Source organism: Periplaneta americana, chromosome 10 (assembly GCF_040183065.1).
Source record: "Periplaneta americana isolate PAMFEO1 chromosome 10, P.americana_PAMFEO1_priV1, whole genome shotgun sequence".
Taxonomy (NCBI): Eukaryota; Metazoa; Arthropoda; class Insecta; order Blattodea; family Blattidae; genus Periplaneta; species Periplaneta americana.
The window spans coordinates 81,607,310-81,631,747 of NC_091126.1; the positions used below are offsets into that span (position 1 = coordinate 81,607,310).

Consider the following 24,438-nt stretch of genomic DNA (forward strand, 5'->3'; position numbering starts at 1 on the left):
CAATGAAAACTGAAAGAAAAATAGCTGTTAAAAATGACGTTAGACCCGCACTCATTGTTGCCTTGTCAAATAAACACAAGCGATAATTAAAACGCTTACTGTTATACATTTTTGCACGGCAGCACTCATTGTTGCAAAGAGAAACTAAACTGACTGAAAGACAATAATATACATTCGGTGAAGTTACTTTCATTGTAGCGGTTATAGAAATAAATTAAAATATACTTGTAGGCAATTTTTAATAATAAATTAATAAATAATAGATAAATAATCAAATAAAGGCAAAAAAGAATTTATTTTGTAAATTAGGCATTTATAGTAAAAAAACGGCAGAAAAGGGCAACATAAAACTGTGGCGTTTCGATCACAAAGGTATAATTCGTACAGATTTACTTTCAAAATGAAGATTGATTTAATACATTTAAAAAGGCATTCTGCCAAAGTTCCGGTCTCTGCTCATCATACCAAATTTCTCTTTGCCTCTTATGTAACTTATTTGAAATTACATCATGTTTCTCCCCGCTCTGGTACACCATACTTACAGCCTTTTCTATATCTTCTAATAGCATCCCTTCAATACCTATTTGTAGTAATTCACTTATATTACACTAGTCAACAAATTTTAACTTTGAAAATTGTGCCGAAATGAAACATTGTTACTATCCACATATTTGCCATGCTGAATCCAAAAATGGAACCCATTTTTCAGCATCACCCTCAGATTTTCAGTTATTACCCTTATTACACTTCTGAAAAGTTCGATACTAACTAAGCAGTTCCACATTTTTAATATCTAAAGCAGAATGCATGAACATAGTCTTTCACTATTATAGTGGTGTTAGTACTAAAAATAAAGTATCCTTCATGTTATATATTTACATTTACGTAGTGGAAGGTAGGCATCGCTTTAAAACACTTTTTTGTGTATGTTGTAGTATTCTCTCTTTGTATGAACCAGCAGTAATCACTCATCATAGATGGATCCCATCTCCCTTTATAACGCTGTTCCATCTGTAAAATATCTTGATGAAAGCGTTCCCTTTGTTTGTCACGCACTGCACCCAAGTTTTTAGGAAAATAATCTAAATAAGAATGCAGGAAGTGAATTTGACAGACATCCTGTATCCAAAATTCTTATAATTTTTAAAAAGATTCTGAACTAGTTCGTCATTATTTTCTTCCTTCTTGTTGCCGAGGGACCCATTCACAACACTTTTAAATGACTCCCATGCTGCAGGTTCGTTTGGAGTTATTATTTTTTTAATTGGTCAACCATCACTTTTTTAATCTGAGGTCCAATGAATATTCCTTCTTTTAATTTTGTATCACTCAAACCAGGGAATATTCTTCTTAAATATTTCAAACCTTCGCCTGTTGTGTCCATACCTTTCATAAAGTTCTTCATGAGCCCTAATTTAATGTGTAAAGGGTGGAGACATATTTTTTGTGGGTCAACTAAAGGTTTAAATTTTACATTATGTTTCCCAGGAGTGAAATCATCTCTTCTTGGCCATTCCATGACTGTATAGTGATGTTGAGTATCTCGGCTGTCCCAGAGGCACAGGAAAAAGGATATTTAGTGAATCCACTCTGCATTCCATGTAGAAGACTTTAAGATCCCGCAAATATGGCAACAATGGTTTTCATATTTTAATGGCTTCAAGAATATGACACATGTTTTTGTATGTTTCTTTCATTGCTGCACTGTATGCTACAGATATGGAGGGAAGTTTATTGCCATTGTGTAACAAAATGGCTTTCAGACTAATTTTAGAAGCACCTATAAATAAGCGCCGCTCTTCAGCATTATGTATAATACCTAATTTTAATCAGTACATTTACATCGCTGCATGCACAAACTCCAGAATCTGTAACTATGAAAAATAGTAATAGATCCTTATTTATGTTTCTAAATACTGAAACATTAGCATCTTTATCCAGCACCTTCCATTCCTGAAGACGAGATCCTAGAAGCTCAGTCAGCTGTTTAGTTAAGTACAAATCACGTATACCAATCATTGAGTTCCACCTATGTTATTAAATGTGGCTTTTCTTCTCTCTCTTCATCTGGAATGTAGACGTCATCCCTTGGTGTAGAGGGCTGCACATCATCAGATGGCCTTATGTCAGATTCCGATTCTCTTGCTATGTAGAAGGTGGAATGGGAACAGGTAAATTTTCTCCGTGAGGTATTGGTCTTATAGCTGACGGGAGATTAGGATACTGAATGAGTCTTATTTTTTTAAGAAAATCCAGTAACATTGATTAAGCTGAAATAACAATCATCTTAATGGTTTTTTTGCTCACACCATACCATTGGTTGGGAAAGTTTTTACAACTACGCCTTTGCTTCTTCATTTCATTTCACACAGAACAGCTCACACTACTAACAAAACCTCTACACTCGAACTAAACAAAGTACAGACTGTCTCTGTTTTCATTACCAGGTACCCTACAAGTCTATCTTATCTTTCAAGTATCAACAAACCATGTGTCAGATGTGTCAAGTGAAGAGGGACTTGGTATAATGGATAGAAACCAAAGAAGCGCTGCCACATATATACTAGGTATTGAAAAATGTGTATAAATTCTATATTTACAACATTAAATTATTGGAATTTATTTCATGTGTACCTTGTTAAATGGGAATACGTATGCATACATCAGAATTAAACGTAGGCACCTGTGGCTTCCACCAATTTCCTCAAGCGTCCAGTAATGGAATCCACAGTCTTATGGAGGAAGTTGCGTGGGGCAATGGTGATAATGCCCTGAATCCGTGTTTCCAATTCTTTATCGTCTCTGGACGGATTGTGGCATTCCTTCTCCATATGGCACCATCTCGAACGAAAATAACGGAAATCCACACTTCATAGCGAGCAGCAATCTGCGCTCTCTCGCGAACACATAGGTGATCAACCATCTTTGCTATTGTTGCGCGAACCGCCCCTCATGGCCATCATCTATACTACGGACGAGCAAAAGTTCAAATTTTATTTAATGATTTATATATACATACAATTTTCATTATGGTTCCATCGATATTAAGAATTCTACAGCCAATTAATAATACCTAGTTACTTCCCGCCCGCACTGTATTTATGGCTATTCATAAAATCTAACATTGTTGCAGTGCTCAGAAACCTGACGTGATGGAAAAAAATCTGATTACATATTCGTAATCAGCGCATCAGACTTGGTAATAATCAGCATTCTGTTTGTCGGCACAAAAAATGTTGTAGACTAGTGTTATCATTCAGTAAATTAAAAAAATTCTGTCTTATTTTCCTCTTTCACAATAATTTTATTTCCTATAATTATTTTTTCTCTTTGCAATTTTTTAAATCGTCTTAGCTACTTCCGTTCTTTATAATATAGAAAATCTAGTTTTAGTTCAATCTTTAAGGCCATGATTTTATTTAACGAACAATCCTGTATTATTAAATTGTTTACTTGCTTTCCTAATCCGCCTGATATTGATTATTATACGATTGCTTGACCTCTTTACTTTAAATTTAGTAGATCTATATGGAAATAGGATTTCCCGAGCAATTATTAAGTATGGTTCTCGGCTGGAATAATCCTACCATTCTAAATGAGACAGGAATGTCACTTTTCAAACAACAGTTTGTAAATGCCTATAGCTTGAGGTTTTAGTAGGTACTTTGTTTCTTACAGGGAGCAGCTAAAATGCATGTGCCCCACATCTCCTCTTATTTTCTCCTAATTCAGTACAGCGAAACGTACTTGCAGTACTGTTGTGTCATTCATTTCACTCAGTTCTCTAGTTTTAGTACTTACAGTATAAAGTGCAAGTGAGTTTATCTACTGCTTTAACTAAAATGGCCCCTGTATCTTCAACCCAGCGACAAAAATAAAATCATGGATTACGATTGACGAAGCTTTCACTACAGATGGAAAAATAGTAATGTGTCAAGTGTGCGGTAAAAAAATCGGTGCTCTATGAAATCACAACTGGAGAGTCTTACCTATCCTATATCTGCCAGATATTGATATTAAATATTTTCATGATTTTACATATTTTGGTACATATTAAGCTTATTTTTCTTACATAATTATGTACATATTTCACACCTTAATATTACATAAAAATCCGGTCCCTACTTATTAAGGTACATGTTAAAAATTTCTCTGCAAATCTGGAAAACTAGGTCGCAGTGTCTTGGCTTTCTTCCCATCTTTGTTGCTGTATTCCGAAGGAAAAATAATATATTTTTCCTTTGATTATCCTCCAAGTTATTTATTCTAATATGTAGACTGTTGTTTTTCTGCTGTAGCTTCCTTATGTTCTCATTGTTGGTTTCGATTTTTTCTCGTGCTCCTGTAAGTAGCTGCTTGAATTTCTTCCTAGTCTGTTCCATTATCTGCATAACGTCTTCCAATCTTTTCCGCATTTCTTTCATAGAGCTTTGTAGCCAAGGCTGTTTCTACTGCACCCGTCGCTGGCCCTGGGTTTAATTTCACCCAATCAATTACTGGCAATACTGATAGCATTTTTCCTATCGCCCACAAATTAATGTTGTTCCCATCCACTATAGTTCTTCTTATCCACAACTTTTCTTCTACTGTTAAAACATTCAATTCTTGTCCGATATACTTTAATATCCACTCCCATTTTCTTCCTTGTATTATATACCGTGTCCCGCTTAGAGGGATCGAGAAATAAATGCTTACCATTTAAAATCAGATAAAGATATTGTTTTGATTTACATCTGACAAGATGCAGAAACTGTCCAAGTTTATGCACCAATGGTTTAAAAACAGCTGCATATTCATGCGCATGCGCACTAACGTTTATCGTGGAAAGAAGCCTGACGCCATTCAGTAGAACATTCCGTCATTGGACCTTTCTTCATCGAGGCATCAGTCACAGGGAATGTGTATCTGGATATGTTGCAGAACTTTTGTTGTTGAACAACTCCTCCCAGAATCGGTTTTTCAGCAACATGGGGCTCCACCCCATTACTCTGGAGAAATGCGAGGCTTCTTGAATGCAAACTTTCCCAATAGGTTGATCGGAAGAGGAGAACCCTTGCCTGGCCACCCAGGTCAAACGACTTGACGCCCATTGACCTTCCTCTCGGGCTTTGTGACAAGTGTTGTGTACCAACGTGATACAGTTGACACTTTGGAAAAACTGAGACAATGCATTATAAATGCAGCTGCGTTAATCACTTCACAAATGTTATGGAGCACTTGGCAGAAGGTTGAGTACCATTTAGATGTATTCAGGCAGTGAGGGGAGTGAGACTGTATGCGTCGGTATGTAATACAGCCACTGGTTTCTATAGCCAGAAAACATACCGGTAGTGAAAAGTGACATGCCATCACTGAAAAAATGTGATCGTAAAAATTTGTTTATACATTTCTTCACAGCAAAGAGTACTATCTGTTTACTTCGTAAATCTAAACCACAGCCTTCTGGAACTGTATTCAGTGTGTATTTAGACACGCTTATTTGATAAATCAACTCCTAGAATGCTTACAACGATAGTATTTCAAGTAGAGAAGGCTATGGTCTGTAGCTTGTGGTGGCTATCGTTGCCAATTTAGTGACTGTCATTTTTGTTTTTGCACTTTTTATTAATAAGTAAAGGCACTTTGAAGCTTTAAAACTATTTTAAATGATGTCTGAATGAACACTGCAAAATAATCTAGTAAAAAACTGAAGAAAGTTGAAATTATTTTATTAAGAAATGTAATGTGTTGTGTAAGCTTCAATGATTCGCGTTACTGACTGCACGAAACAATTTATTGTACACATCATTTATGTATATGTTGTAAGGGAGAGGATATGCCTTTTTTATATCAAGGTATGCGAGGGGAAAATCTTGAGATAGCATACAGCCTCTGGTTTTTTCTCACTTCCCTTCCTGTATTCAGGGTAGCTCGGGGCGCACACATAGAGTTTCACTGACGATTCTCCGAAACTCTGAGAGTTTTTACATCAAGTTATACAAAAAGTTATGTTATAAAGTCATTAATTGTGCTAATTTAAGGTACATATGTCTCGATGCCTCTAAGCGGGACACGGTGTAATTGTATTAGGAAACGCACTAAGGTTGTTCACACCTCACTATTCTGCTTAACGTCCGCTTTCACATATATTCACATATGCACGGAACCCACTCTTATTTGCTACGTCAGTCACAATCTATATACGGAGCTGTGACTTGGAATATCTATACTCCCACGCTACTTAATGATGATTCTCTTGCGTAATATGCTAGTTGCCTTAAATGGAGTGGTAATGCCTGGGACTGCCCTCACACCTAGGCCGCTTGAGTGAGCCCATTGTTATCCCCAGGATGGAATGATGTGCATGCCCTAAGGTTCCCTCGCTTTAGCTTTACCCACGAGCCGTCTACGAACTCCTCTACAACCTGCAGAACCCTTTCTCTTTCCACGTAGGCATCACCGTGGTCCCTCACTCCCGATCCCATGAGGTACCATCAGCCCAGGGTAGAATCCATGTTGCATAAATCTACCTCCAGCAACTAATGATCGCTTAGCACAGAATCTAAGTTCAGTGGTGGCTCGTAATCGACTCTGTATCGGTGGCAAACCAGAAATGGAGAGAAAACGGAGATGGTGATGATGGTGATGATGATGATGATGATGATGATGATATGATGATGATCAAAGAAGAGAAGTGTAGATTAAGTCGAGAGTGCTGGATAGAGAAAAACGATAGTACCCTGAAAAAAATCCTTCTGCAGCATTTGCTTTTTCCAAACAAATTTCATCACGACGGTGCCGAGGCTCGAACCTGGGCCGCCTGGATGGAAGACTAGCGGGCTAGAACTGAGCCACAAACGCTCGGGGTTCTTGCATGCTTCATGAAATGTAAAATCATATTTAATTTATAGTTTTTAATTCATTCATTCATAGTTTTCACTGCAAAGCCAGCATTTTTCCGTCTTTCCTATTTTCTGCCTTCCTCTTTGACTCCACGTATGATCTATATATCTTAATTAATACCTATAGTAGTAACAAATTTTGAAGAGTATGAATTTCTTTATAGGCATCGATGTTATATTCATGCAAATTAAGGTATATTGAGAGTTGCTAGGCCTATTGATAACTCAGAAATGTGACCGATAAGGCAATTTTGATTTTCTGAATTATATAGAAAGGATTAATTCTGTAGTGCTCGGGAAAAGTGGCACAAGTAAAAAATGTTAATTTTACAGGAGAGGGAAAAAACTGTCTTCACACTGGTTTATGTCGATTTGATTTTCTACTGTATGAATTATTCTAATTGGAGAAATACTTATGTCTCTTTTCCCAAGCGAGCAGATGTTCCGTAAGTTGTCAATAAATTAATAAAAAATGTTTGTGGAAACTGACTTATGCCACTTTCCCCAAACAGTGCAGAATTATCCTTTTATCACATATTCTGATGAAATTTTTACAGAAACAAAGTTGGCATATTATTTTGTTGGCTAATGTAATGGATTAAAATGTGTTAGATCATGTAATTTAGTAAAATTAAGAAGCGTATTCGAACAGAGTACATAGTAAACTCATTTCATTGAAATTGTTAGTCAGTATTAGTTAAATTTCAGAATAAAACTTTAACAGGAAAAGAAAAATTTGTGGAATAAAGATGATACAAGCTTTATTATTTTATGTATTATGAGTTTAAAAAATCGTTTATACTATTATCAATGAAATTCTTCAGAAGCAGGCTTTCAGGCATTCCTTAGAGTGTTGGAACGTAACGTTTTCAGTGGTTTGGAACTGTATACAGGTTAAAAATTCAGGGCAAATCAGTACCGCTGAAGAGTCACCTACTCTGTTGGACTCGTTATACCTATACTCTTCAAACAACTGGGCCCCCGCAATGAAACACAATGAAAGAACCGAAAACGGGAGAAGAAAGAATTATTCGGCTTACAAACAGAACATATTAAATCAAAAATATTAACTCTGAGAAAATAGCGTTCTGAAAGCATTTAATATAACTGAATCGTCAAAATATTATTTATAGTAAGTTGTTTCTATTTATGTGTACTTACTTTTCCAATTCTAAGTTTATACACGCATATTATGTACAGGTACGGAAATAAAATTTGGAGCTCTCTTATTTTATACGTTTCGCAAAAACACTGCGAATGTGCAGTAAACAAGAGCCCCTGTACATATGCTACTTGTGGACAGTCGTACGAAATTTCTGCCTACATACAAGTTGACTCCATCAAGACTCGCTCCAAATTTTATTTCCTTATCTCTACATTATGTACGCCTTTTTCTCAGAAGTAATATGTTTTACTTAATGCGTTTGCTTGTAGACCAACGAATTATTGAATGGCATGCTATCGCGTGCTCTCGCAAGGGAATTTGGAGCTATGGGGAAGAATCCTTGTGAGCCACCGGTGTAGCTCAGGCGACAATCGCATTTATCTTTTGATCCGGAGCTGCGCCCGAGTGTCGATTCGATTTCTGCTTGAGCTCATTTTTTCGAGGTTTTCTCAAGCAGTAAGGCGAATGTCAGGTAATCTATGGTGAATCATTGGCCTCATGTTGCCAAATACACCATTTCGCTATCAACAAATCCATGGACGCTAAATAAATTGTAATAGATACAGCGTCGTTAAATAACAAACCAAAAAGGAATAAACTATGTGCGCTCCAACTCTGTTGGTCACTTATCTTACTCCGTTGTTCACCGTTCCGTAGAAGGAACTTCAGAAAATTTTCAAGCGGAATAATTGAAAACATGGTTGTAACCTGTTAGTCACCACAAGAGGGGAAGGAATGTCGCAAGCACAGTCAATAGCACGGCTGAACAACATCCGGGCAGGCTCGCCTAAGATTTTTTTTACTTGGTTATTTAACGACGCTGTATCCACTACGAGATTATTTAGTGTCGTTGGGATTGATGATATCGAGATGATGTTTGGCGAGATGAGGCCGAAAATGTGCCATAGATTACCTGGAATTCGTCATAGATTACCTGGCATTCGCCTTATGGTTGGGAAAAACCTCGGAAAAACCCAAGCAGGTAATCAGCCCAAGAGGGAAGCGAACCCGCGCCCAAGTGCAACTCCGAATCAGTAGGCATGCGCTTTGGGCGACTGAGTTACACGGTGGCTTCTAAGATGTTAAAAATCTGAACAGAGCGAGTGCCGGGCGCGAGGGTTTCATTGTCCTCACTAGACAAAGAATTCGACCTGTTACAACAGTTGAGTAAGCCACTTAGAAATAGCCAAAGGCGACACGCGAAAACCAAGGCTTCCGATTTGTTAAAGCTTTAATTTTTAAAATGCCGAAATTTGTGTTGGGGAGTAGATCTATGTATAGGGAGAGAGGGGGCACATTTGAACAGTTTTTATATTTATATTTTTTATTCATATCCAATTATTTCAACTTTAAATGGCACAGATATATAAAATACTCATATTCCTCAATAAAGACTTCAGAATTTTTTATATATAGAAATGACATATATCTTAAACGTAAATTAAATCAGAACTCTTGTAACATGTTCAAAACTCCCCCATGTATGGGAGGTATCTTTGAACAGGTATGGGACACTTTTGAACAATGTACAAATCGTCTGTTAAAGAACTAATTAACGCTGAAAAATATTATGAAAAGAGCACTATTATGGTTACGTTAGTTTTTCTTTAAAATAAGGTACTTAGGAAAATATTTGGGACTAAGAGGGATGACGTTGCAGAAGAATGGAGAAAGTTACACAACGTAGAACTGCATGCATTTATTCCTCACCTGACATAATTAGGAATATTAAATCCAGACGTTTGAGATGGGCATGGCATGTAGCATGTATGGGCGAATTCAGAAATGCACATAGAGTGTTAGTTGGAAGGTCGGAGGGAAAAATACCTTTGGGGAGGCCGACACGTAGATGCAAAGATAATGTAAAAATGGATTTGAGGGAGGTGAGATGTGATGGTACAGACTGGATTAATCATGCTCAGGATAGGGACCGATTGCGGGCTTATGGGAGGGTGGCAATGTACCTCCGTGTTCCTTAAAAGCCATTTGTAAGTAATAACTACTGACATCCACATCAGTGTATCACTGTGATAGTGCGAGAATTTTCTCCTGAATTCTCCGGTTGTGTGAATTTCATGACAATATCACTTTTCTCTGTATTACTGTAGTGTTCAGTTTTAGGGTATGTGAAGTTCCAAGTTTTTCGAAACCTCCACATAAATCTGACATTGACCATCTATTCTTTCACTTGTCCAACACAGAGAACTTTAGTTTTTTTTTTTTTTTAATATTACATGAGGAAAAAATTTTCTCGGTGTCGTTTCTTTCTACGAATATTATATCTTGTAGAGTTTCACATAAATCTGACATTGTAGGTATAGCTTTTGACAGACTGATGTTCCCAGGTTTTCTCATTTTGAGTTGTCATGGAGCTTCATGAAGCCCTAAAGTCGGTCAATTCCAGCAATTCTATTATTATCCCATGCTTCGGTATACTTGTAAGCTAAATGACGAGCATAATCATATGAAGAGTCCACTGCAAGAATGTTGGATGTCACTTTCTTGTCGAAAATGAACCATGACTGTCAATGCATAGCTTAAGACGTATAGAATGTACTTACAGAGTTATATGGCATTAACACTGATAGTCATTGTCCAGTAATGATCGGAAAATCACAGTTAAGCTTTGAGCGCTAAGCATTTCAAACTTTCAATTGCTTCTCCTGAAAAATGTATTCCAAATGACATCCATCATTCTTGCAGTGGACTCTTCATATCTAATTGACGTATATTTTTGTAAGTCATGCCATAATTAATATTAGTAAATTTAATAATATAATTGACTAATTGGGACTCTTAGATGCTCGGTGAACACCTGTTGGCTCATGTGTTTCGCTAACCATATTTTCCACCTATATCATCGCCTTCCTAAACTCCTTCATTCTAGAGCAGAGCTGGGCAGCAAGAGCGGATTCTACTCTCTCACGGGAAGCCATATAATTTCTCTTCATCCCCTTTCTTCCCCGCCGAATACCGCACAGCGTTGATTCAGTGACGGATGAATATTAAGCGTCCCCGTTTAGAGTCTAGTTCCGCTCCCGACGCCCAGGCCTGTTCTAGAGCAAAGTTAAAAATTAAAGGTGATAGTGCATGTCCTTGCTTTAGGGTACGTGCAAGACGGAGCCTGGTTGGTAGTTGGTAGCCTGACTGTTTATCTAGTCGGAAGGAATGCTGAACGTTAAGTAATGGAGACGTGCAAGACGAGGCCTGGTCGGTAGACTGCTACGTAGCCTGTTAGCCCGTTGATAGCTCATAGAATAAATCACCTTATTTTTCCAGATACCAGCCACCTAAATGTCTTTACTGCGCATGCGTCCGTAGAAATTCCCCACGTGCTAAACGCCTACTGCACGTCATTTCGACGCGTATAATGTATTGGGAAAGATTAATTTCAAATAATAATAATAATAATTATTATTATTATTATAATAATTATTATATTATTATTGTTATTATTGCCAGAAAAATACAATACAAAGAAATTGTAAATTTACAACATTCTAGCACTCCTCTAAAAGAGAGTGTTCTCGTGCTCAGGGTAGAATTCGATACGTAATAATGTACACACATAAATTACAACATAATAACATCTAAAAATTAATCATTACTCATAACAAATTGCTTGCATACATTTTTAAATTTTAAACTGTTGGAGATAAATAAATTTGCGTATTTCTTTATTAATTTGTTATAAATTCTAGGGCATATATTAGTACTTTGGTTGAAAACAGTGCTCGTTAAACCTTTGGGTTCCAACAAACTTATTGTAGTCATGCTTTTGGTTTTGTTTGTGAGTATATGATCTAAAATATGAGTCATTCCATGTCAAATCGAACACCTATGAAACATGACAACTTAATATTTGCTCCAATTTTTTTTATATATTCTATTGATGAAATTAAATAACCCATGTGTAATTTTTTCGGGCTGACACCATTATTTAGTCATTTATTAAATGTTACATCTTCCGTAAATTTGGATGCAACGTATTATGAAAATGGTTATACTGAAGATTCTATAAATCGTAGAAATTTCGTATTTATATCATTTTAAAGTGCAATAATTGCAGTATTATATACTAATTTTTAGTGTTCAATCAAAATATAAAATGGGCCCCTTTTAGGGGGTTATATTTTTTAAATACGTTTTCATATATCAGGGACTTACTTCTAAAAAGGGGAAAAATATCATTATATTCTTTGAAATGTTTTACGTAGAACTGCGTTGGTTTTAGAACTCTATTCGAATCAGAAGTCGCTGTGCAAATAATTTACTGATGGTGTGTTCGGGTCGGATTGAGTGAGACCGCGCGCCGGAGCATACAGCTGCGATAGCCGCAGCGAGAGTGAATAATACATTATTAGTGGTGCGGTGTTACTTTACGTAAATAAACAGATAACCTCTAGTTCTAAAAGCACGTAATGTCCCTTCAACACTTAGCAGTTTCCCTTTGATTTATCTAACAATAATTCCTAAGTCTTTCGAAGTAGGTATCGTGTTGCGTTGTGTGCATGTCAAATCCAACACCTGTATACGAAACGTGACCATTTAGTATTTGCTTAAATCTTCTAAAATATGTTGTGCAGATCAAAATAAGAGGTCTGTAATTTTTTCTGGGATCATACTTTAAAATTTTACTATTTATACTCTTTTAATTATATGACAAATTCATCCACGACGCAGTATGAAAATGCTCATTGTTAAGATTCTATGCATCATAGACGTTGAGTGTTGGTGCCATCTGAAATGGGAAGAAATTAACTATTATATTAATTCTTTTAAGTATAAGTTGAAATACAAATTGGGTTGTTTTAGAGGGTCACTTTTTAAACATAACTTAATATTTTTTTATAACAGCTTACTTTCAAAACGCAAAAAAAATATACGTACAATTTATTATATTTTACATAGAACTACGTTGGTTTCAGATTGATTTCGAGTAAGAAATAACTTTAAAAATATTTTTTTGAAGATGTGTTCGTGGTGCGCAGGTGGTGCTACGCATACTATATCGAGTGACAAAAATCTGACCTTGGACCTTGGTAAGGCGAGCATGTTTAAGGGGTGTGAAAGGGTATTAATAACTTGCAAGGCGCCCTCCAGCAACCCCAACAGTTTCTGTATCAACAAACGATCCAGTTGAGACTCTGTAAGATCAGAAGTGTGTTGTGTTGTTGCAATCATGAGTGACGTGGTCAAACGAAGTTACAGTTACTGTCTTACTCCGTTCAAACTGCTTAATCACAGAAAAATAAATAAAATATTAATGCGTGTGACCTCTGCAATGCTTGTGAAACTGAAAATGCAAGACGTAAACTTGTCATCTGATCTGAAAGTGTGTAAAAGTTGCAGTGTTAAAATTTCAAAACTTCCTAAGGAACAAAGTGTAAGTGAATTGTGTGCGCCTGGTACTAGTGATGTGAACGTGGTAATAGAAAGTGTGAAGAGTGATACCCCTATCTTATCTTCTGGTAGTTCAGTTAGTATCGTAGACTTAGAGAAACTAAATGAGAGCTTAGTGATGATTGGAGAATCGCCAACAAAGAAGAGAAAATTATCTAAAAAAATGTCCAAAACAAAAAATGCAGAAAGTTACAGATACACTTAAACATAAAATATTTCATATCACAGAAGACTCAACTTTAGCTGAAAATTCAAATAATTCCGATATAATACAGAAACAATATTTAAATACAGTACTGTGTTATGTAAATTACGTAAAAGAGTGATATTCTGACCGTGGAACAGTGTAAAGTGGTCACACGACTCTCATCCGGACCTGCACCTGCACATCATCTTGCAACAGTACTTATGCAGCCTGCGACCTCAAGACGCACAGCTTGGTGAGTCATTTAATTATTCTTCAACGGCTCGAAGTAGAGTTCTGATTTTTTTAAGGGCGGTTAAAATAATTTCAAGGTATTTAAGGATTTTTTTCTGTAATTTTAAAGGAAGTCGCTGCCATTGAAACATATTTTGATACAATTAAATGTTTTTTAAAACAAAGTTAACAAACTTATATTTTTATATTATTATGCGAAGAATAAAGTGTGTACTGTCACCTTCAAATTGAGACAAAGAGCAAATCTCTGTGATGATTATTAGTGGAGATAATCGCGTTTAACAATAATGATGAGCGATCTATTTCAGAATCTTTGATAACACATATTACTACAATAATCGATATAGACAACAATAATAAAACCCGTATTTATTTTTTTAATCCATAGAATGTGTAAAATTTGTTTTATCTAAATCGGAGACATGAAAGTCAATTCCAGGCTAAATTTGTGCGATTTGACGTGGAATGACTCATATGTGTGATTCTTATATATAAAATTTAATAATGCATTAATATAAATTTGATGTATTTTTAAGACTTTAAATTCTAAAAACAGTTTTTCGGTAGGATAATCAATGTTTACAAATTTTGAAATAAGGCTCAACCCGACCACCAAAGCCCATTTGTTATTGTGAAATTGTGAGATGAAGTAGGAGTTGAAATGGATACTAATAAAGGTGAAGGTAGCTCCTTCACATGCCATAAAGACACTTCGGGGGCATGAAGGTAGAACTCCAAGCTTTCTTGATCTCGGCACTAGAATGACGTGATGTGAAATGGATACCAATAATAAGTAACTTTGTAAATGAATAATTGATATTTTACAGAAAGTTACGATTTTAGAAACAATATAATTACCGGTACTGACCTTTTGGCAATTAATACATGTTATTTTATCAATGCTCTTTGTTATCAGAATGAATTATATGGGATTTAATGAAAGGGTTTTATTATGACGCTTTCCAGAAAAGTGGAATTATTTACGTGGTTATTTCCGTACTGAAAATACCCAAATATCTAAGGTAGGCCTACGTTTAGGAGAACCTGAAGACCAATACAATCCATCCTGGCACTTCTATAAATTATTGTTTTTCAAAGACAATTTTGAAAAAGCAGAGTAAGTTCAGCTACACTGAATGGCAGGCGCAAACAAACTTCGTTCTCATCACTCCGACCTTCTGCCCAGCCAACAGCTAGCTTACGAGCGACCAACATGGTAACCAGCCTAGCCCTGTCTTGTACACCCCGACTTTCTGCCCAACGACCAACTAGGTTACGAGCGACCAACTCGGTAACGAACCAGGCTCCGTCTTACACGTACCCTTAGCCCGCAGTGAATTGAAAAGCATCCCACAGAAACTGACCTATACGGACTCTGCTGTACGTTTCACGAAGACACATTTTAATTAATCGAACTAGTTTCTTGAGTACTACCAAATTCAATAAGAATATTGTATAAAACTTCTCTCTTAACCGAGTCATATGCCTTTTTGAAATCAATGAATAACTGATGTACTGTATCCTTATACTCCCATTTTTTCTGCAATATCTGTCGAATACCAAAAATCTCATCATTAATCGATCTATTATGCCTGAAACCACACTGATTATCCCTAATAATTTCATTTACATATGGATTTAATCTTCTCAAGAGAATGTTGGACAAAATTTTGTACAACTTGAACAAAAGTGATATACCTCGAGTTACTAATGTTAGTTTTTCCTTCTCCTTAAAGATAGGTACAATTATGGACTCGTTCCATTGTTCTGTTATAATTTTCTTTTCCCAAAAGATTAAGCTTATATTTTGCTAGATAATACGTTTCCACCTTTTGTATTAATTCTGCTGGAATTTGATCGATACCTGGAAAGTTGTACTTTTTCAAATATCTATCTTAATTTCGACTTCAGAAAGTGTGGGTTCGGGGATAAAAAGTCTCAGCAATTTGTATTTTAATATCTTCCCGATCATTTCTATTTAGTAGTTACACAAAATATGTTTTCCTCTTTTCAAAATTGAATGAGTGTCTTCAAGCAAGTCACCATTCTCATCCTTGATCACGTTTACCCTTCCTAATATCCGTTCTTATATTGATTTATGCCCTTATATAAATCTCTGATGTTTTTAATCTTACTATTTGTTTTAGCTCATTCAGATTTCCTTCAAGTAATGTGTCTTTTTATTCCTAAGTGTACGACTTGCTTCCCGTCTTTGATTGAAATAATTATCTCTATTCGCCTCAACTTTCCTCTAATATTATTTTTAATTTACGCATATCAGCGTTTAAAATTGGTAGCAATTATCAAAGACTTTCATAGGTTATAATGATAATGACAATTTTGTACTATCTACTTGACAAATTACCAACAGAAGATATACCAGTGGAGTCAAAAAGTAATTGAACATGTGTAATTATCTTTTTTTTTCAGATGACATCTAACCATTTACACATCACCTTCAAAGTACGCGTACATACCAATTCTCGAAACATTCTTGCAACCAATCTTTAGTCACTTCCCACAGAGCGCGCGTCGCATGAATTTTCACCTCTTCGGCTGACGTAAACCGCCGTCCCTTGTGTAGAGATTTGACTTTTGGAAATAAGTAGAAATCTGCTGGAGCAAGATCTGGAAAAATATAGTGGCTGTGGAAGGACAGGTGTTTTGTGTTGTGCCATAAATTCGCTCACCAAAAGCGACCGATGTGCTAGGGCATTGCCATGATGAACCCAATTCTGTCCTTGCCACTAATTTTATTGTATTCTTTGCGACAAATTGCATCACAAAGACGCCGCAGAATTGCAACATACGTCTCTTTATTGACAGGTCGACCCTCAGCAATAAACTGGAAATGTACGACAACCTAGTTATCGAATAACACTTCAAGCATTATTTTCCCCTTTGATCGGTCGGCACGGAATCATTTTTGCCGGGATGAGCAGGAAGATTTCCAAGTTGAGGACTACCGCTTTGGCTGCGGGTCGTAAAGGAAACGCCATGTCTCCTCACCTGTGATCACTCTGTGCAAGAGAATTGGATCCTAGTCCACCCTGTTAATGTTATGTTTTATTTAACGACGCTCGCAACTGCAGAGGTTATATCAGCGTCGCCGAATGTGCCGGAATTTTGTCCCGCAGGAGTTCTTTTACATGCCAGTAAATTTACTGATATGAGCCTGTCGCATTTAAGCACACGTAAATGCCATCGACCTGGCCCGGGATCGAACCCGCAACCTTGGGCATACAAGGCCAGCGCTATACCAACTCGCCAACCAGGTCGACTCCACCCTGTCAATCAGGTCTCCACTAACCAGTTGCCGCTCTTCCCGCTGCTCATCTGTTAGACTTCTTGGAACAACGCGCTCAAACGCACGCTGCATTTTCAAATAATTGTGGAGAATGTACTGCACAGAACCATGCAAAATGCTTAACAATGTAGCCACATCATCTATTGACTGTCTGCGGTCTCGTCTGATTTCTTGTGCAACTCAAACTATCATTTCTTCCGTTCTTGTCGATATTTATCTTCCTGAACGTGGATCATCATCCGTTGAAAGACGGCCTCTTGTGAAGCGCTTGTGCCACTCATACACTTGGGTCCGAGACATTGCTTTCCTTGCATTCGCTTGGCGCATAAGTGCCAAAGTGTCAATAAATATTCTACCGAGTTTAACACAAAATTTAATGTAGCCTCTCTCCTCTCTCAAGTTCATTTTTCCAACATACACCTAAAAGTTTTTACTATACAAAGCGGAAAGCAGCACTGTATTTTAATACACCTACACATCTTCACTATGAGAGGCGGAAATCAGCACTGTATTTTGATACACCAACACGCCTTCACTCTACGAGGCGGAAAGCAGCGCTGTATTTTGATACACCTACACGTCTTCACTATAGGAGGCGGAAAGCAGCACTGTATTTTGATACACCTACACGTCTTCACTATACCTACACGTCTTCACTATACGTGGTGGAAACACCTACACGTCTTTATTATGCGAAGCGGAAAGCTGCACTATATTTTGTTACACCTACACGTCTTTACTATACGAAGCGGAAACGTGCACTATATTTTGTTACACCTGCACGTCTTCACTATACGAGGCGGAAAGCAGCACTGCAGTTCGATTAGTTTCCCGCTACGTTAGTCTTCCCGCATGCGCAGCAGCACTCAATCTATACGCCTGAAGATTAGGCTACATACCACACGGACAATGCAGAGAAGTTGCCTATAGAGCATGGCGTTGCCACCCGAAGTTCGAGTGATTTCGGACTCCATTGGTATTATGAAAGGGAACTATCTTCGCTGTTTCTCCTTTCCGAAAGACAGTGCGTTATTGACCTTGACTCGGCGAAGTATAAAATCAAAACATTTTTCACTACTCCTTCACGAGTTCAGACTTTAAATGAGTTTTAGTAATGAAAAAATGTATGTAATTGGAGTAATTTTATTTTGCTCTCTCCCCGTACTTATTAAGTTTATGTTAATTTCAAAAAGTAACTCTTGTCGATGTCTTTCAGACCTACAATTTTTATCTGAAGAAATTTAAGAAAAATGAAATGTGTTTAATTGCGTACTTCCATAATGTCCAAAGTTACTTCTCTCTCTCTCTCTCTCTCTCTCTGGAGTTACAGCCCATCTAGAGACAGTGTCTGCCTATCTATTGGAGACCAGTCTTTCCTGAGGGTTAAACCTATTTACGTTAATTTTGCAATAACTATTAGTCTAGTAGATCAGTCATGGGGAAAAGTGCCTCATTGTGTTCCCTCTCCTCTGTCCGTGTTTTAACCCCTTCCACCCGTTAACACGACTTGTGTACCTTTACTACGCAAGCACTAGTAGGTCTGTGTCTTTCTTAACATTTGAGTTGGCATCAGTGATGGAGTCATGTCTCGTGGTACAGCAAAGAAATATGTTTTCAAATTCGAATGGAACTGAAATACTTTTGTATCGCTCATAATAAGGCATTTTGTTGTTCTATTGTGCCCTATTTAATGTGCGACGACATTTTAACACTTCACGCAAAGGAGGACAGTGAACTATGTTTTTCAGGTGTATTTCAATTGTTATTTCATTTCATTTTTCACATTGTGATTGTCATATAGAGAGTTGGCTGTCTCATATGGAGAGTCCACTGCAAGAATGATGGATGTCATTTGGAATACATTTTGTAGGAGAAGCAATTGAAAGTTTGAAATGCTTAGCGCTCAGAGCTTAACTGTGATCATTACTGGACAATGACTATCAGTGTTAACCCAGATATGCCTACTGTCCTATTAAAAGGACAGTGGTCAATGTTTCAAATTACCTTCTCTACAGTTAAAGAATTTGCTTTTTCACAGGTGTCACTATTACTGGTCGTAATTAGAGGCTTGCTAGGTGTTGTAAGGCTGATAATGAGAGTTCTGGTCAATGTTGAGTTTGAGATGTGGACGTGAGAATTGTTCGTTTATTTCAGCTATAGCATCTGAGACGCAAATCAGATATGAAAGTTAAATATTGTTACAGTATGAAATTATTTTAAAAATTATTATAGATCAATGACTCCTAATAAACATAAATATAACGTGAAACCACAATGCTTTCGAAATATTTATTCATTGCGACATTACAATGACGAAAACTTGTGTGTCCTTTCAGAAGGGCAGTAGGCATATTCCTATATATTTTGAAATTGTTTGGCTTTCTCAAATTTTAGTGGATTTTCCGTGCATAAAATGCTATCTACATTTGAAAATTATGCTACGAGCGAAATTTCATCTCAAATATAGTCACATCGCTATAATGCAGCCTACAAATGCCACTGAAGACGTAACAGACGAGGATTCAGGGGACAACGTGAAATAACACCTACTAATCTATCTGGTTCACAGCTTGCAGCAGGAGCAGAAATATTTCAGCATAGTCTTCTTGAAGAGGAGAGGGAGGGTTTAGAAATGGGGTGACAAATTTGTTGCATGTGAAGAGCAGACGAAAAGTCATAGCAATGTTTCTGCGAACACAGCAAGATCTGAATACTTTCAAGGGAAAAATTATTCCGGAGCTGGATATCGATCCCGAGATCTTTGGCTTAGCATATCAACTCTCTGCCGACTGAGCTACCCAGGAACTGCAGCCGATACCATCTCAACCTTTCCCTTTATATCCACATACCTCAAGTGGGCTGACAAGACACCTGAAACCAACTTTGAGTGCACACAAACTCTGTGTGACTTGTATTGTGGTTATCTGTTAACTACCTCAGTGACATAATATATCATGCAAATCTGGCTTTCAGGTATACGTTAACAGAAAACCACAATTCAAGTCACACAGAGTTTGTATGCACTAAAAATTTGGTTTCTGGCGTCTTGTCAGCCCACTGAGGTGTGTGGATATGAAGAGAAAAGTTGAGACGGTGTCGGGTGTAGTTTCTGGGTAGCTAGTCGGCAGAGCATTGGTGCGCTAAGCCAAAGCTTCCGAGATCGATACCCGGCTCTGGAACAAATTTTTCCTTGAAATTACTCAAGTCTGCTTCACAGGGAGTTATACCAGAAAGCCAGATTTCCACAGCAATATCTGTTTACAAGTGGAAGACTGGTGATTTTCTGGAGGTATTGAATGGACATACTGTAAGTTTCTATTGTTTTTCATTTATTATTTTTGGAAGAGGTCTTATTTTCTATCTAAATTATCATTGTCATAACAATGTAGATTTGAGAAAATGAACTCAAACCTGTCTCTCGACGTTGCCACAGCAATTGTTTCATTATGTGTATCGTCTCTTCTCTCCCAATATTACCTCTTCCTCGAAACTTCAACATTTTTTCGCCTATTACGTATTTTTACATATCAATAGCAGTGCGAAATTACTCAATGACGATAGCATTCTAGAGTTAAAATGAATGTAGCCACAATGCATCGCTCTTCAGAAACAATTACATTGTTTCCTTTCATGTAGGCATAGTTTACAATTCTTCCTCAAAATGTATGCTCATATGTCTACGTCCTTTTAAAAGGACACCTGTTTCTAGCTCAACCAGTTACAACTGGAATGTTTCGACACCATAGATATACTTCAATTATGTACTGCATTAAATGTGATTTGCAAAATACACAAAAATTGCAAGAAAGTATTTCAGGCATAACTGGGTTAATGCCATATAACTCTGTATGTACATTCTATATGTCTTAAGCTATGCATTGACAGCCTTGGTTCATTTTCGACAAGAAAGTGATATCCATCATTCTTGCAGTGGACTCTTCATATATGTGTACTATTTTTTACAAAATGTTTGTGATTTTAAGATATTCCGAATTACGCATATTTAAAAATATACTTTTTATAATCCTTCTGTATACGCCCAAACTGCCTCAGAAATTTATAAGAGTTAAAGGAAAGTAGACATGAGCACGCTTCAGTTTGTTTAGGAACAAGCTTAATTCGAGTCAGTTATTTTATCTCGAAGCGCATAGCCGAAAATTTGAAATATTTCTCGAAAGGAGAATTTATTAAACAATGTTTGATGATTGTCTCCGAGCGTCTGTCCGAAAAAAAAAACTGAAGTATGTAAGTCAATAAGCCTCTCTCGGCGAACTATCGCAGACAGAATTACGGAAATAGCTAAGGGCGTTGAAGACCAACAAAAAGTATAATTGAGAGAGTTGAGATGGTGCTAGTTTAGCTATCGACGAAAATATACAAAATAAACTGCGCAATTAGCCATTTTTCTGTGGGGTGTGGGTTCTGCACTCAACATATTTGGAGATTATCTTGATTTTGTATCGTTGAGAAGCAATACAAGGGGAAACGATATTTTCGAAGGTGTCTTTGAAGTTGTGACAAAATATGAATTATCCTGAGAAAAATTGATTTGTATAACCACAGATAACATCCCAGCAATGATAGGGAAACATAATGGTTTCGTAGGTATATTGCGACGATTTCTAAAATCCATTAATGAATCATCAAATGAATTATTTGCAATTCACTGCATAATACATAGAGAGGCATTATGTGCTAAAGCACGATGTCTTGATAATGTCATGCAGATAGTCGTAAAAACCTTAACAATGAGCATTACTTTTATGTTTTGTAATAAAGCAGTATTATTTTTATGTTATGTAATAAAATAGTATTATTATCTGTAAGGAAAGAGTATTATTTTGGTTACATTTAATTAAATATAATATATTTGTGTGTAGTTGTGCAGTACCTTATTGATTTTAATAATGATAGATCGAAATAGTTATAATCCGATCGCGTTCCGCCACTGGTGACGTCTTGTGTACAAACAGAAGTCCAAAGAAGGAAGTAAGCGTATCGCTGCTGTTGGGAAGTGGTGTGGGTTAATAAAACAAATAGCGAGTTTCTCTCCCTTTCCCCATGTCTGGTCTAGATGCATTTAAAAAATATGCTTTTGTCGTCTGAAGAAATTTTCGAATCCGACATAAAATAAATTTGTATCATTTTAATATTTGAGGAGAAAAATTCGCTCGAACCTGGTCCTTTGTTCTACGTACCAAGCGCTCTGATCACTGAGCTACGCCGAATTCAATCCCCAGCACCGGATCGAATCTTCCTCCTTCAGTGTTTCCCTTTGAGGCCTGACTCCAAGTTAGGCATATATATGTTGACGTATATGTCTAGTGTCAACTGCCATTATACTGGGAGCGCACTCTGTCGAGTGACTTATTTGGCCGGGATTCCGCAGTTATGATGCACTGCTAGGTATGTGAATATTATGGATATATCAATTTGTCCTACAGAATAATCTCTGTAATGTTGACAATTAATATTTGAGGAGAAAAATAATGGCAGTTGACACTAGACATATACGTCAACACACACATATATATATATGCCTAACTTGGAGTCAGGCCAAAAAAGGAAACACTGAAGGAGGAAGATTCGATCCGGTGCTGGGGATTGAATTCGGCGTAGCTCAGTGGTCAGAGCGCTTGGTACGTATAACCAAGGACCCGGGTTCGATCCCCGGCGCCGGAGCGAATTTTTCTTCTCAAATATTAATTGTCAACATTACAGAGATTATTCTGTAGGACAAATTGATATATCCATACTATTGTATCATTTTGTCGACACCATTTCCTTTATTACTGTGTCATATAAAAGAAAGTTGATTTCGACTACACTCTATACTAGATGTCTTTGGAGCAAATATAGACCTAAACAACAGAACGAATTGCAAGAGAGCGCGGTTCACATGATACTAAATGTCTGTGTATGAATTAAGTAACCGACTACGTTCATATAACGAAAAATGAAAATTAAAGTAATGTGTCTTTGAACATACCTTCTTGTATCAGTCACTAGTTGTACTGCTGTCGTCTGCTCATACACCGCACAGATGCTAGAAGCAATAGAACTGTAGTAGTGGACGCGTCTCTGAATACCGTCTCGTAACCAGGATATGCACACGCTAGTGTCTACAACGCTCTCAGCTAAGTAATGACTCACCAATCAATGGGAACGCAGCGATAACATGAGATGCTTCGAGACCCTTGTTATGGTTTGCTCCAAAGACATCTGGTATAGAATGTAGAGATACTGTGCAGCAATTTTGTGTTATTTTTAAATAAAGTCTCGTAGATTTTTCTGTTAAAATCATTAAATTTGATGTGAAATCTTTTCTGTTTTATTTTCCCGTAGACACTAGGCATGAACAAATTTGTTCACTAATTTAGCAGGTCGCTGTAAATACAGAAAAAGCGAGAGACGATATGCTGAAAACCACTTTTACCAACGCCAATGATGCTGATAACGTGCACGTTCGTGAAAATTTGGGAACTGATTTCTTATCTCATAATAATAATAATAATAATAATAATAATAATAACAATAACAATAATAATAATCTATTTCTGTACGTATTATATTGAGATAAGGAGAGGAATTACAGAAAAGTAAGCATTCCGACATCACTCCTCCACCGAATATCTGACACCAATCAGAACGCAAGGGTACTTGAACTGATGCGCTAGAACGTGTCATCCACAAGTTTCGTCTACTCCAGTGGTGGGCGCATTTCTACACTGCAAGCATGCACTCTGCAACGCTAAAACTGGGTACATAATATTTAATGCACGCGGAACCGATACTCGGCCAAAGCGGTACCATAACACGTGAGGATGGCTTAATAATAATTTATTATTATCTAGTTGTTTCGATGATGCAAACAAAGTTAAATAAATCTCTTAAATAACGATGACTTTTAATAGTTTAATCAATGAAATTATTTCTACTATAGCCATTTTTATTTAATTTTAAATATCTCAACTGCAACTAAAATATCAGAAGACTTTTGAAGGACAGAATGTAAACAAATAATGTTGTTATTCTTTGAAAAAGGAATTAAGATGAAACATTTTTTCCTTTCCTAGGAGAAAATCTCCAATATTGCATAACATATTCAGGGTGTACTGCAGTGATGTCAAAGCAAGCGTATTTTTCTGACCTTGACGTCGTGCGCGGGCATCAAGCGCAAGATATGGAAGGAGAAAGGATTATGTACGAATATATGAATAAGCAGCTTGTTGGATTAAGAAAA

The 24,438-nt window shown here is 36.8% G+C and overlaps 1 protein-coding gene and 1 non-coding gene across 4 annotated transcripts in view; both read left to right on the forward strand.

Moving 5' to 3' along the window:
- LOC138707830 (serine-rich adhesin for platelets-like) overlaps positions 1–24,438 on the forward strand; it is a 1,123,723-nt gene that overhangs the window by 624,542 nt on the left and 474,743 nt on the right. The gene's annotated exons all lie outside the window — the stretch shown is intronic.
- Positions 22,805–22,877, forward strand: TRNAT-CGU (transfer RNA threonine (anticodon CGU)). Its single transcript has one exon. It is a non-coding gene; the product is annotated as a tRNA-Thr (tRNA).